Source organism: Crocodylus porosus, unplaced genomic scaffold (assembly GCF_001723895.1).
Source record: "Crocodylus porosus isolate Cpor-Errol unplaced genomic scaffold, CroPor_comp1, whole genome shotgun sequence".
Lineage (NCBI taxonomy): Eukaryota > Metazoa > Chordata > Crocodylia > Crocodylidae > Crocodylus > Crocodylus porosus.
Genome location: NW_017728931.1, coordinates 140485905 through 140500621, shown reverse-complemented (window position 1 = coordinate 140500621; position 14717 = coordinate 140485905). Strand labels below are relative to the sequence as shown.

Here is a 14717-nt window from a genome sequence, read left to right as displayed (position 1 = left end):
GCCTTATTAATGCTTTCAAGGAGCAAATTGTCTCAGTATCATTGTTTGCATTATAATAGCCTGAATTTTGGCATTAACCAACAGTGCTGACCATTCAGATACATGTGAACAGAACCCCGCTTCTGGCACTGAAAAGAGACAACAATGCTGAAAAATGTTGAGGGGCAGAAATTTGACCCATCTCAGGTTTTGGAGCAGTCGAGCTCCAAGTGCTTGTGAAGGATGTGTAGTGGAAATAGAAAGCTTGTCAGCAGAAAAATGTGTAAGCTGCTTCACTCTCACCCTCCTGCATGCTTCTCTACCTCCCTGTTTATCTGCCTGCGATACGATATAAAATAAAAAATACACTACAACATTCAAGGCACATGCACTTAACCATCAAGGAAGAACTGAACTGAAATTGAAAGCGTTAATATCTGTATTTTTAAAGAGATTCCTCGAGTAATGTGTGTCTGGCTATAAACCTTATAGAGAATGGACTCTTTTGTCAAGGATGTATTAAGACGGATAACTTTCTATAGAAAGCACTGCATTGTGTGGCATGGAAGGAAGCCCAGGAAAATCAAGATTGCAAGGTGTTGCAGGTCAGGTTTGAAGTACATTGATGGAGCTGTGTGCGGTAGACTGTGCCCTGGCCCACATTCTTGGTCTTTCTTCACTTGCACGTGCACACTCCCCTTGACAAAAGATTGTGCTTGGTGCATAAAATGAGTTTAATATTTCTCTTTAAAAAAACCCCCCAGTAATCTACACAATCTTGGTAAATATACTGTGTTCAAAAATAGATGTTTACGGTTTGATTCAGTTCCTGTGAGATTCCAGCTCAGCAGTTCTTTCGTCTTCAAAGGAAAAAGAAACATGTGAGACCCCTCTCGCTATCCTTCAGGTAAAAAGTCTTGGTGCACAATGATCCTGACAGCCCGCAAACCAGGCTTTGAGTGACCAGGAGGGGAATCGAGTTCCAGTAAAGTTCATTCTTTTCAAGGTCCCACCACCACTCCTTCTCTTTTCCCCTCTGGAGGCTGTTTGACATGACTACTACCACATAGTGCAAGGACTGTATAAGCCAGGAAACAGTTAGACAACTAGAAGTACTGCTTAACCTTGGGTTCTGTGGAATTTAAAATGCATGAGTATCAAGACTACACGACTCTTACCTCATCTTCTTGTACAAAAGCCCGGAGCTGCAGTTTAACCTGTTAATGCTTGAAGCGTCTTTCTGGGTATTTCTTAAATGTAATCCAGTTTCCTTTCCTTGTACCCCTTGATAGTTTTTTAACAGGATATATTTGAACTTCTGAAATGAGCCAGTCATATCTGTTAAAATTTGCCTCTTAAGCTGAGATACGAAACAGTCATATAGGTCTACGCTAAAAGGAGCGAATTAAATGCTCGTAACAAGCTTGTCCTATTACGGATGCCTGAATACTATGTGCCTTTTCCCTAAAGTGTCTATTGTAAGTGTGTGGTTTCATATTAAAGTAGGTTATAATCATTTCTCAGATGAGATGGGAATAGACCAAAGGTAAAGTAAAATCTTTTTATCATATATTTAGGGAAAGAGAAAGCAAATTCTGTCTCTGCAACTTCCTTCCCTAATTAACGTTGGTCCTGTTTTCAAGCCATTTAGGAGCCCCATTAAGGCACTGGGTTGCTCCCCTGAATGCATTAGTGACAGGCTCACTGTAATGTGGAACAGGCTTGCCGTATCATGGACACATTTATGAAGATTGATAACAACCAGGGTTCAGCGTTAACTTTTATTGTCAAACAGGCTGCAGGAGAAACGGCCTGGTATTGGTTTTTTCTTTGATTTATGAAAAGGTTGTTGCATGAAAAAAGACATCACATAAAATAGCTCTGCTGGCACTAGCATTATAAAATAGGGCTGTAAGTAGACCAAACAATAACTAACTATAATTATGTTCATTATTGGCTCTTTGAGCTCTCTGTACCTTTGATAGGGTACTTTCAGTCCCTGCTGACTAGTTTACAGTGGTTTATCTTACCGTCTGAGAGGGTACCTGGCTATAGCAGTGTGTGGTAGTGTTCGCTTATTTTATGCAAATAGTGACCAAAAATGTAAATTACTGCAGCCCCGTAAAAGTATTGGTGGGCTTTTTTTGCTTGAAGACTCAGTCCAGGATATGGTGTTGAAATGAATGGTTTAGAAATTGCCTGTTGGTACATGACTACACTGATGCTAGGAAGAAGTGATCTGCCCACCCCCTTAGGCTAAGTACAGTCAAAAAGCCCAAGACTGAATTGATTCAGTCTTTGCAGGTTGGTCGAAGCTGCACCGATTAAATTGAAACAGAAGTGAACAGACATTTACTTTTGATTCAGGAAGTGCAGCCACATGCCTGCAGTGGCTCAAGTCGGAAGCCGGGAGAGTACTAGAGCATGGTTCTCTGGCTGTGTGTTCACTTCCTCTTCCTGCTGCCCCCGAGGTCTCTGGGATTTGCAGTCCAGAATTACGGCAACAGGACTCTGCAGGGTTGCTCATCACTTCCTTTTCCTGCTTCTAGGTGCCTCTGGGATTTGTAGTCCACAGTTGGAGCCAGCAGTAAGTTTGAGCAGGTGAAGGGGTGTTTAACCCCCACCCCCCTCATCCCTGGCCCCAGACCCCAGTCAGGGTTTGCCTGGGGGGGGCAGTTGCTCCTCCCCCCCCGCCCCAGTAGACTGGGTTGCACCCCAGCGAGGCTTCCCCCCCACATCCCTTTGTCAGCCAGCCCTCACTGCTCCAGCTAGGGAGGGGCAGGGCCAGCCCTGCTCTCCGGAGCAGACAGCCCAGCCCAGCCAGGGGCTGCAAAGCATCCTGGGATCCTGGGGGACTGTGATTTAACTTGAACCAAGAAGGGGCCTGGGACAGAAGTTTCAGAAACTGGCTTGCCCCAAATCACTTGCTTCTGATCCTACATTCAACCAAGTGTTTCTTAAACCAGTTTCTGCCATTTTGAAACTGGTTTATGAGCGTCTGTTCTGTTACAGGTTTAAACCAGTTTCTGATCACTTAAACTGGTTTATATGCAACTTCTGTGCCTAGCCTTAGGGTCTTCTCACACTCTGCATCACACTTTGTTTCCTAAATAAGTACAATAGCAAAGAACACCAGATTCTTAGAGCTAACCAGAGGAATAATTTCGCTTCTGCTGGTTCACCAGTAGCTTCCATAAAAAATTGGAAAGAGAAGCAACTAAACTGTATAGAAGCCCCAGGTTTTACCACAAACTAGTTTTCAACTTGCTGTTTGTCTATTTCGGAAGTGCTTAAGGACCACACTCGAGTCATAAGCCCCCCACCCCATACAAATACAGTAGAAAACAGCTGTGACTCAGTCTGCCTTCTAAATAACTTCACTCATTCCTTTGTCTACCATAAATGGCCATTAATGTAGAAACAATAGAAACGCTGGAAACTTTTGTCAGGAACTTGATTTCTACCTGATAAATCGAAACAAGTTAAAAACTGATTTACTGTAAAATCTATATATTATGACCCCTCCATGTGGTTGGTAACATACACCATGTACCTGTGTCAGCAAGGTGTATGCTGCTAAGTGATGAATTACCCTGTATTATACAAACACCGTACTTAACTTCTCTCTCTAAATGCATGTCAGAATGTCCTAATGATAGGCTTGTTTTTCCATATAAGGATGATGGGAAGTTTAGGGGGCTTCTTTTAAATTTCTACCCAATATGGTAACTGGCTGTCAAAGCTAAATCAGACTCTTGCATGATCCAGTATTTGCTTATCAGAAATACTCACAGGGATGATTGTATTCCTTACCATAATTACTCGAATATAAGATGGCCATAACTATAAGACAACCCCCACCCTCCAATTCAATTCTGTGTATGGAAACTTTAATTTCCAGGTTTTCCAGGTTTAGAATCTAAGTACTGGAAGGTTGACTTGAATTTGAATCCTCTCCCTCCCACCCTCCTGCTACAGGAGGGAAAGCAGTGGCTGGGGGTGCGGTGTCATGTGGTCGCCCTTGCTCTCTGTCCCACCCACTTCTTCCTCCTGCAGCCTCCCTGTCACTGGCACCCCCCACCCCCAGAGCCCCTCGGTCTCTTCCTCTTCCCCCTCCCACCCTTTTACTGCCCCGGGAAGCTGCAGAGAGGAAGTGGAGGGGGGGGGCAGGGGCTGCTGCGGGTCCGACTCTGTTGCTGACCCAAGCTCAGAGCCAGGGTCAGAGCTGCAGCAACTGCCTGTTCCCTCCTTTGCTTTGTGTACACATTTAAGATTGAGGGTCTTTTTCTGTGGTGCTGATTGAAACAAAAAAACCTCATCTTTTATTTCAGTAAATACAGTACAGGTTTCCCTCGCTTTATGCTGTACATGTGTTCCTGGGAAATGGCATGTAACTTGAATTCACATAAAGGGAGCCCACTTTACAACGTAACAAGTAGGGATACGTTCCAAGACCTCAAGTACACTGACCCCCAGACCCATTTCTACCACTTTTACAAGACAATTTTAGTACTCACCAACAGCAGACAGTGCACACAAGCACAGGGTGGTGGTGAATGTTCCCATAATGGGGATGGCAACTGCAGAAACATGTGTCTCAGACAACGAGCAAGGAGCCGAGATCCACACCGGAGCCTATATTTTGGTGTGCATCACTTGTGCATTGCACCGCACAAAGTAGCTGACCGCAGGCTTCCACCACACAGATCGCCTACGTGAATCTACCTCGCATTTAATAGTTTTGGAATAAAAAGGGTCATCGCATAAGAGCAAATTTGCACATACAGACCCCTCATAAAGCAGGGGAAACCTGTATTTCTATTTAGTTGCTAACGCACAGCCCTTAAAGGAGCTAACCCCAGGATAAGTTGAATGCGGGGGGGGGAAAGGGGGTTCACTCCCTGTAGAAGGGGTGTCTTGCTGATGCAGCCTTACGTGAGATCTCAAGAAGTCTAAATGCAGTTCAGCACTGTGAATCAGAGAGAGATTTTGCACGCTAAACACATGACTTTGGATCTGGCTCACAATCAATTCACCGTCTCATGATCTTTCAGGATGCAAACTTCAGCCCCCTCCAACAGTCACAGCCCAGCTCAGCACCACCATCTGACATGTTGAATGTTTGATTGCTTTTTCTATACAATAACTTTTAGCAGTTTATTTCTTTCTTTTGTGGTCAATACTGGACTTTTGGCCACTGCATTAATTCCTGCCCTATGGGGGGGAAAAATGGTCGAACTCATTTATTGCCTAAAAGAGTATTTTTTTTATGCGGCAATATACCAGGAGTTAGCATCTTGCGGTGTTTTATACTGAGAGCTGCTGTTGACCTTTGATACGCAGGCGAAGTGTGTCAGCCCCACAGACCGCTGCGCATATTACATATATACAGCAACCCTCACTTACTTGTTTCATTTTAAAGATTTTATTGCCATGAACTGGGGATGACCGGGTTACTTAGATGTTTAGAGTCATGAATGAGTTATGCCGCTCTTCCAAAAAAAAAAGTGGCAATAAAAAATTTAAAACATCGCCACACCATTCTATATTTGGTTTAATCTTATTTGGGTTTGTGGTCCTAGCTTTAGCCTTCCTGCACTCTTCTTTTTCTTTTGAGTATCGTACCAGTTCAGCATTGCAAGATTGTTGTGCAGATTTAACCTAGGCTCAAAATGTATTCACCCATTCTTACCACAATGAGTATATTGGCAAAAACCACTAATACTTTAATGGAAGAGCCTTGAAAATCCACGCTCCTATGGAAATCAGGACATGTGCTCTGGAGGGATTTTTTTGTTTAATGTTTTATACATCAGTCCTGGAGCGGCTGTGGTCCCAAACAACACGAGGAGGCGTGAAGAGGAAATTGAGGGGTGGGGAAATGTCAGCCGCAGCATCAGTGCTCTTCCTAGGGCCATTTCTGCCTTCAAAACTAGCTCTAATCATGATTTAGACAGCAGGCTACTTCCTTTGCTGCTTGCCACTGCTCCCACAAAAGGAAAGTTCCTCCTACACCTGACAGCAAACGGTGCTCATGTGCTAAGAAAAGGATCTTGCACTTGCAGTATTTAAGAGCACCACCTGGTGTCTCCTCCCATAGGCGTGCAGTATTTTACTTGCCTGGGAGTTGTGCAAGTCTTTAAGGTAACAGTGTTTTTATCATGGAGGAGCACAAGTACTATCTTCATGTGCAGTCTAAACTTAATTTACATAATTTGAATTCATGCTGTGGTGTTTGAAATACAAGGGTTTATTTCGTGTTTCTTTTGATATATGAGATATAACTGTGAGTTTCTGCTTAGGGCAGAGTGAACTGGTAGCACCCTTATAGTAAGTTGTCTATTTTTTTTGATCCTGCAGGACAGGGATGTCTGTTGGTCTATCATGACTAGTCACCTTGGTCTAACCGGTGAAAATTAAACACAGGAGTAGCCTATCCTATGTTCATAAAATATTTACTATTGTCAATTTATGCAGACCTAGTCAGCCAGATGGATCATTTAGAATTTCTTCCTATGGACATTGTGCCTGGTTTTTATATTTTATATACTGTAAAGGAGTTTCGTATTCCTTCAAATATGTCTTTGAATTTAAGCAACAACATGTTCTTTCTTTAGTTTAGAAATTTAATTTAATTTAACTTTTAGTAATTTACCTGTGTTCTGAAAGTGCTCCATCTTTATGGAGTCAAAGCATTGCAGAATTGGTGAAAGTATCTTTATACTTAATGCAAACTGCTCCAGTAGCACTGAATTTGAAAATATAACTGCTTTCAAGTGTGGTAATTCAAAATTGTTGTTCCCACTGCAGATGTATGAGCACAGGTCCCCTCCAGCTTGTTTTATATAGCATTGTACTGGAATTTTTCTTGCCTTTTTTTAAGGAATAATGGCTTGAGAGAGCACGAGCACAGGTTTAAATTAAGTAGGTTTTTTTTAGCCTTATTCTTCTTATAAAAGTCCCCAATCATTTAGTAGTGATTTGTACCATCCAGTGTTAAAAGTTTAAATGTTGAATGGCTTCTACCTGTTTCAGGGGAAGTTGGCTCCTCACCAGTCTCTCTGATGCTCAGCTAAGTTTTTTCCTTTAAGTCCTACCAAACATAGGCATCATTTTAAGTATATAAACACATTAAAATAAATGTATAGATAGTACTTAAATTGAAGTAGGAACCTGTCGGCCCATAACATTTCACCAGACGAGAGACTTTCATAAGACCGAAGAAATGTAAAATGAACGTTCAGCCAGTCTTGGTTGCTAAAGCTAGCTTTATTTTGTCAGTGTACAAATTTGATTTCACATTCTGGAAAGATTTAATACCATCTAAACATAATGAAATTTCTTGCCTTCAAGCAGCATCTGATTATGCTGGGATGTGGTCTGTCCCCTCTTTTTCAAACCCCATAGGTCAACATATTTGAAATAACTTTGATTTTTTCCTTGCAGGGAGGGTGGCTGGCATAATTGCGAGAGCAATGAAAATTTTTCATAGAAGCTTTTTCAACACTGCGTTTCTTTTGCTTTAAAACTGTACATGCTCATTTTTAGATTCATCTCATTTATTACTGTATAAAGTAATACTGGCAACTGATTGTTAATAGCATAAGTGGTTGGTTCATTTGACAGTGGGCAGAGTGAGTTGTGTTCAAGGTCACTGTGCAGAAGTCATTTATACAGTGCTTCCTCATTTATTTTACATTTTGAATTGTGATGGAAGAGAAATTAATGCTGTCTACTTTCACTGTTTTAATAATAGGGTTTGCCTGAAACAGTTCCCTTTCATTTTTACCCAGCAGAAAAGCCACGATGTACAGTCGAGTGTAAATAAAAGCAAGAATAAAACCACCCAGGACTTAATCTTCAGGTGTTGGCATTGTTCTACACTAATGATCAGGGCTGGAGATGATGGATAGACGTGCCATTGTGCGCTACTGGATAACCCCATTATAGATTGCAGTAATATTGCCAAAATATTTTAACAGAACATAACTGTTTGATTTCTGTTGCATACATCTCGTAGTGTTTCTGTGAATTCTCACATCTTTAATGAGGGAAAAGTTTGTTCACTACTTCACGGTAAGGGACAATGAGTTCTGAAATTAAAAAACAGTGCAAAAGAGGCCTATACTACCATGTCGTCTTGCCACTCTCTCCTTTAGTGGCCTTTGCTTTGTAATTATTGTTTTATACTATGAATGGAAGCCCTGGTATGGTGCTGGGAAGGGATTTGGTAGAAAGACTTCTTTGGTGGGACTCAGTACAGAAAGAGCTATCATTTATATGTTAGGTCATTACAGCCTGTCTTGCCTGTCCCTCCACCTAGGCACCTTCGTTGGCTCTCCCTCCCTTGCTTCTCGTGTGCAGGCTGCATCAAAATCTTGCAGAGCCTTTCTGCAGAATGTCTCGTCTCATCCATCCACACAGCTCAATCTTGCACCCAAGCTCTTACCTTCTCAGTTTATGCAACATCCTTCTCCCTGACCTTGGCAAATAGTCATGTCCCACTCCAATCTGTTATGAATACTGTTGCTACTGGGGGGCTTTTTTTGCTTGAAGACTGTGTCCAGGATATGGTGTTGAAATGAATGGTTTAGAAATTGCCTGTTGGTACATGCTAGGAAGAAGTGATCTGCCCACCCCCTTAGGCTAAGTACAGTCAAAAAGCCCAAGAGTGAATTGATTCAGTCTTTACAGGTTAGTTGAAGCTGCACAGATTAAATTGAAACAGAAGTGAACAGACATTTTACTTTTGATTCAGGAAGCGCAGCCACATGCCTGTAGTGACTCAGGCCAGAAGCTGGGGAGGGGGGGCATTAGAGCATGGCTGTCTGGCTGCATGTTCACTTCCTCTTCCTGCTGCCCCCAAGGTCTCTGGGATTTGCAGTCCAGAATTACAGCAGCAGGATTCTGCAGGGTTGCTCATCACTTCCTCTTCCTGCGTCTAGGTGCTTCTGGGATTAGTAGTCCATGGTTGCAGCCAGCAGTAAGTTTGAGCAGATGAAGGGGTATTTAACCCTCACCCCCCCCCCTTGTCCCTGGCCCCAGACCCCAGTCAGGGTTTGCCTAGGGGGGCAGTCTCTCCCCTTCCCCCCCCTCAGTAGACTGGGTTGCATTCCCAGGTGGACTTCCCCTCCCAAACCCCTTTGCCAGCCAACCCTCACTGCTCTAGCTGGGGAGGGGCAGGGCCAGCTCTACTTTCCAGAACAGAGAGCCCAGCCCAGCCCAGCTCATAACCATGTCACTCTTCTCCTTGCTTTCATCTGCTAACTCCTTTTCTTCTGCTATTTAGTATGAGCTACTTGTTTTCAAGCCATTTGCCCACCCTTTGGAGATGTTTTCTGCTGACTCTGATTGGCCCATGATGCCAGACTCTATCATTCACTTGTTGAGAGTTTCCAAACAAGCACCTTAGCTGTTGCCTCTTATGTTTGGAAAAGAATTCCCTGTAAACCTGCTCAAAGCTGCTTCATTTTCCTCAGATCCCACTTCAAACCTTTGGCGCCACAGTGCCTCCGCGGTGCCTCCAGAGAACCTGCCAGTACTGAAGGTGCTGATGTGCCATGTTTGTTGCCTGTTTCACTGATCACTCTCGTTGTCTCCTTTTACTCCCCCATCTCCTTCTATCCGTTCTTTGTCTTCTATTTAGATATTAAGCTTTTTAAGGGAGGGGCCTCTTGTTCTGCACAGTGCCTTGCTGTAGTGCTATGTTGTTAGACTCCCCGCTGCTTGTAGTGGGGTCATTGGGCTAAACCAAGCAACTGGTAAAACTCTGGTGGGTATCAAGGGAAACTGAGAAGAACACCAGTGTCATAGCTACTTTTTGCAGTTAAACAGATGAGAATGAAACACTCAACACTGCATAAGGCGGGGGTGGCCAACCTGTGGTACATGTGCCACAAGGGGCATGGGCAGTCTCTGGGTTTGGCACTTGGCAGATTAGGGAGGGAACAGGGAACAGGATGACACCTGAGGGCCACCGTGATTCTCCCTAGTGATGGCCTTGATCCTGCAAGGGCTCCTGCTCTAGCCTCTCTGGGTCTCCCCCTGCTTCCTCACCTGCTGTACCTTGGTGTTAAAAGGTAATGAGAGGAGATTGCCTTCAGAAGCTGGTGAGCCCATGTTGCTTGCGCGCACTCTGTGTCTCCTTCTCTTTTTCTTGGACCCTACTTGGCCCATCTAAATTTTGGGTTCTGAGTCTCCCCCTTTGCGCCCCACAGTCTCTTGGCTTCAGGGTTTCCAACCCCACTGGTCCAAATTGCCTTAAGGGCTAACTTCATGGCCTTGTGTGCCCCTGTGTCTTGCAGATATTACTGTATCCACAGTTTAGTTCGTTTGTAAAGGCCTCTGCCCTCTTGGCTTTAGCCCCCCTTTTCTCTGACTGCAGCCTTCCAGCCCTGTCCCGCTGATTTGGGCTCAGCTCTCTTGGCCTTAGCCCTCCATATGTGTCTGGACCCCTTAACCTGTCTTGCACCATGTCTCGGCTATCCTGGCATCCCCAGCGCAGGGTAAGGTTGCTCTCAGTTCGGCCCAGCTGTCCCCAGCATCCCTGACCCAGAGCAAGACTACTCAAAGTTCAGGCAAGGGCCCCTGGCATCCCTGACCCAGGAAAGGCTGCTCTCTGTTCAGCTTCCCTCTGAAGCATTTGTGCTTCTGGCCCACGAGCTCTGTGATGGTACCTTTGCAGCCTCCTGTCAGCCACATCCGGTCCTCCGGTTCTCAACAAACACAAGCACCCGCACAGCAGAGATATAAGCACTCTGCTTCCACAGAGTATTTCCCCGCTGCCGGACGATTCCCTGCCACAAGCTGTGGTTCGCTGTGCTAGGCTCACTCTCACCCTCGTGTACCTCGGGTATCCCTGGGTGCTGTTTCCTGTGGTCGGCTTTCCCGGGGGAGCTCTGGCTCAGGCCCTGGGCTTATATACCTTGAAGGCCTGCCCCCCCAGTCATGTGGCCTTCCCCAGCCATATACAGGGGTTTTACCCTCTTCATTAAGGGCCAGCCTACATTCCTGCTGCCTTCTCTTGAAGTGGCAGGAGCCCCCTGGCTCCCTCTTACAGTCCCCTGTTCTCCTCCATTGTGCCCAAGTCACAGGGTTTGGGCTCCCTGTTACCCGGCGGGAGGGGGGTTGTTTTATTTCTTCACATTGATTCCCTTTGCACTCCTCTGTGTTTTCACCTGGAAACCCCCTGTTTTGCTTCCTGCTACAAACTTTTCCAGTCTGGCAGTGCTGTCTGCTGTTTGAGAAGCTGTCATGTTGCCCCCCCAAGATACCTTCACTCTCAACGGCGGGTCCACTGATCGCAGGTCTGCGTGTGCATGCGTCTGTAAAGTTGTATCACACTGTATCTGTGACCTGCAGGATCTGTTTTCCTTGGACATTTCAAAGTGCATTAAGACTTCAATGTGTGTCCTTTTTTCCATTTTTGTGACAATTACTTAACAGTCCTGATCCTACAGGATTATATCGGATGCCCGCACAGTTGGAAACTCATCAGCGATTCGGATTCTCCCATTCAGGATGGCCGTTTTATTACAGAACCGTGTAGCTTACCCTGTGGCAGTTTCAGAGTTCCTCTTTGGTTGGCATTTTGTTTGAACGCTATCAAGGAGATCATTTCCTCGAGCCCCTCAGAATATAATGAGCTGTGCTCTTTGTGAGAAACTAGATAGATTCAAAGTCACTTTCATTAAATTTGTTCTTCGTGAATATATTTAGCATGGGTATATATATATATTTTAAAAGCTCTTATTTTCTTTGTGTGTTCACTGTATACCAGTTTCCGTTGCGTCAGCTTGGTTGAAAAGGTAGGAGAATGACCTTCTTGGAGACAATTGATCAAGAAGAGAAGCATTTTTCTTGGAGGTTGAGGTGCTTGGGGGGGAAGGCAAGAAAGGAAACGCCAATCAACACGTCATTGTAAACTCCATGCCAACATGTTATTGCAATTGTTCCATCTAGTGCCCTGTCCAGATCAGGCTGCTTTCAATTTTGATTTTTGCTGAGGAAGCCATTTTCAATTTCTTTAAAATGAGAGTGGTTATTCCTTAGAATAATGCTGGGATCCCACCTATTAATGATTGGAGAGAGGTATCAAGCCATCCAGCGCATCCCCCTGCTAGACGAGGACTATTTTTCCTGTTATTCTGTCGAATTTAGTTGTGAATGTTCCAAGCAGTGCCAATTCCAGCATTTCCCTTAGAATATAATAGATTATTATAATAGGTTATATGATTATAATAGAGTCACGATTATAATAGATTCCCTGTCAGACTGTTTGTCTGGTCATCTTAAATTCATCTTTTCTCTAGGCAACCCCATTTGTTTCTGCCATTCCTATGCAATTCTTCCCCTTCCTCTGTGCTTTGCACCCTATTGACAGAGTAAATCATATCTTGAATGACCATTCTGGGAAGGAAAGCAGATTTCTGAAAAGGGGTGATCTAATAAAGATGGAGCAGATGTCATCAGTACATTAGAAAATACTCCATGGAGGTCTCTTAAAACAGGCATTTAAGAGAGGTGATGAGTATATTGAAAATCTGGGAAATCGTGATGTTACAGGTTTCATTCCACTAGTATTTTCATTGTTAGGTCTCTTACCCTTTCTCCATCAGTCAGACTCTCCAGGCCCTGAACCATTGTAATAAAATATTCTTTTTTTTTATAAAGAGAGATTAGCGACATTTCCCTTTTAGGTGGATATGGCATTTCCCTACCAAGGAGATATCTTGTCCTTTGCAGTTTATGATTGTCTGCCTAAGAGCAGGTTGGTTCATCAGCAAGATGAGAGAACATTCCTCTACAAAAATCAATTGCTAACTGTATGTCAGACTTACCATAATGCACATTGGAAGCATCTTGGAAACCCTTTCCTGAATGGAAGGTGTGACAGTTTGTATTTTATGGCTACCTAATGATAGGCAGTAATCTCATTTAGTGTTTTCCCAAAAGTGGAAACAGTGCATTAGGGTAGTATAACAAGCAGAGCCAATCAATACAGTGCCAGCACTTTTCCCTACTAGACTAATCCAAGAAAATGGACATGGTCTTCTGAAGGAACTAGGTTGATTTACATTGAGCTCCCATCAATACCAGGTTGGCATATCTAAGGAGATAGGCAGTGGCTGGGAGACATTAAAAAAACCCACCAAAACAAAACAAAAAATGTATTGCTATAAAAACAAGTGATTAAGAGACAGGAAATCAAAGCCCCCAAAGTGCTGTAATATTGACAGCAGCATAAAAGTAAACATCGACACATTTCAAATAAGGAATAATGCAGAAGCTTTGAATTGTGTCACTAACAGCATGACTCAAAAAAAAGAAAGAGCCTGCCTGCGTGGGTTGAAGTATCCCTTTTGAAACAGTACTAGACAAGTTTACAAAATGTGTGCAATAAATGTGTAAAGGGACCTTTTCTTTCCTTCACCTCAATTTTGTGGGACATGGGGTATGTATGGGGACTTTAAAATCACTTGTGACTAAAGGTTTGGCGGTAGGTTAAGTGTGTGCGCTTTTATTTTGTTAACTTGTGGTTTCTTGCACTGGGTTATGAATCCAGGGCAAGGTTTCAGTCACGAAAAATGAGCACTGGTTTAGTTAGAAATTTGAATCATCGGAGCAGTGAGTCATAAGTCTACAAAGAGCATATGCATTGCTGCCCTCACACTTTATTTCATATTGATACAGCTATAGGACTTACCATAATCAGTCACTACAACATTTTATCATTATTCATTTTGATGCATAGCAGCTTCTTAAAATGCTCGCTGGAATCAGCAGAGTGGGGATTAAGGGAAAATCCTCATCTGTAAGAGTCCACAGAAGGCTGAACTTTCAGATCATGAAGACTATAAGCACATGGGGCAGCATTTAAATTTTGTGTTAGGCGTTTCACAGAGATGTACAATAATGAATGAAGAGTGGAAGAAGGATGTTTTATATAGGTATATAGTGTAGAATCAAGGAGATTTAATATTCCTTTTTTGGTACTACATCTTGAGAGACTGCCAAGAGTAAATTCCCCCAAGGAACAGTATTGTGCTTTGCATTTCACTTTCATGCCCTAGTAAAATATAGATCTGCCTAGGCCAATCAGCAAAATAAGAAGGAGCAAAATATTCATCTGAGAATACTCTGTCTGATGAGTCTTCTCTTTTTGACCTTATTGAACTAAAAATAATGTAGTCTGGAATATGTTTGAAGAACCGGTTTCAGATTCCTTATAGGATTAACTGGAAGATCAGTTGAGCATGGTGTATATGCACATAAAGCAAATAGCTGTTTTTAAAATAGATGAGACATAAAATTTTTTTAAATCTATTTTTATTTTTCATTGATTAAAAATGGACATTTGTAATTGATGGTTTGCGTTTTTTAATGTAGTTTGATTGCCATGCTGTAATGGTAAGCACCATTGCAATTATGTTGTTTTAAAAAGGAAATACCCAGACCTAGCTAATTTGTTCAATAATACCTAGCACTTTTCATCTCTAAAACAGCTTACCAACATCTGCATCTTTTAAGATTAATCAAGTATTATAAATATGCGCCCATTTACAGAAAGGAAAATAAAGACTTGTTGATCCACCCAATATCATGACCAATTCAAACTGAAGCTGAAGCTCAGGAATCATCTATTAATTCTACAACACTGCTGGTGTGGATGGCACTTCATGGACAAATGCAAGATGACAAGAACCTAGCACAAAAGTTTACATTTTAAAGGACTCAGC

The 14717-nt window shown here is 43.1% G+C and overlaps 1 protein-coding gene across 7 annotated transcripts in view; it reads left to right on the top strand.

The window, feature by feature from the left end:
* Positions 1-14717, top strand: part of CHCHD3 (coiled-coil-helix-coiled-coil-helix domain containing 3) — a 222905-nt gene that overhangs the window by 197662 nt on the left and 10526 nt on the right. The window lies entirely within an intron of this gene.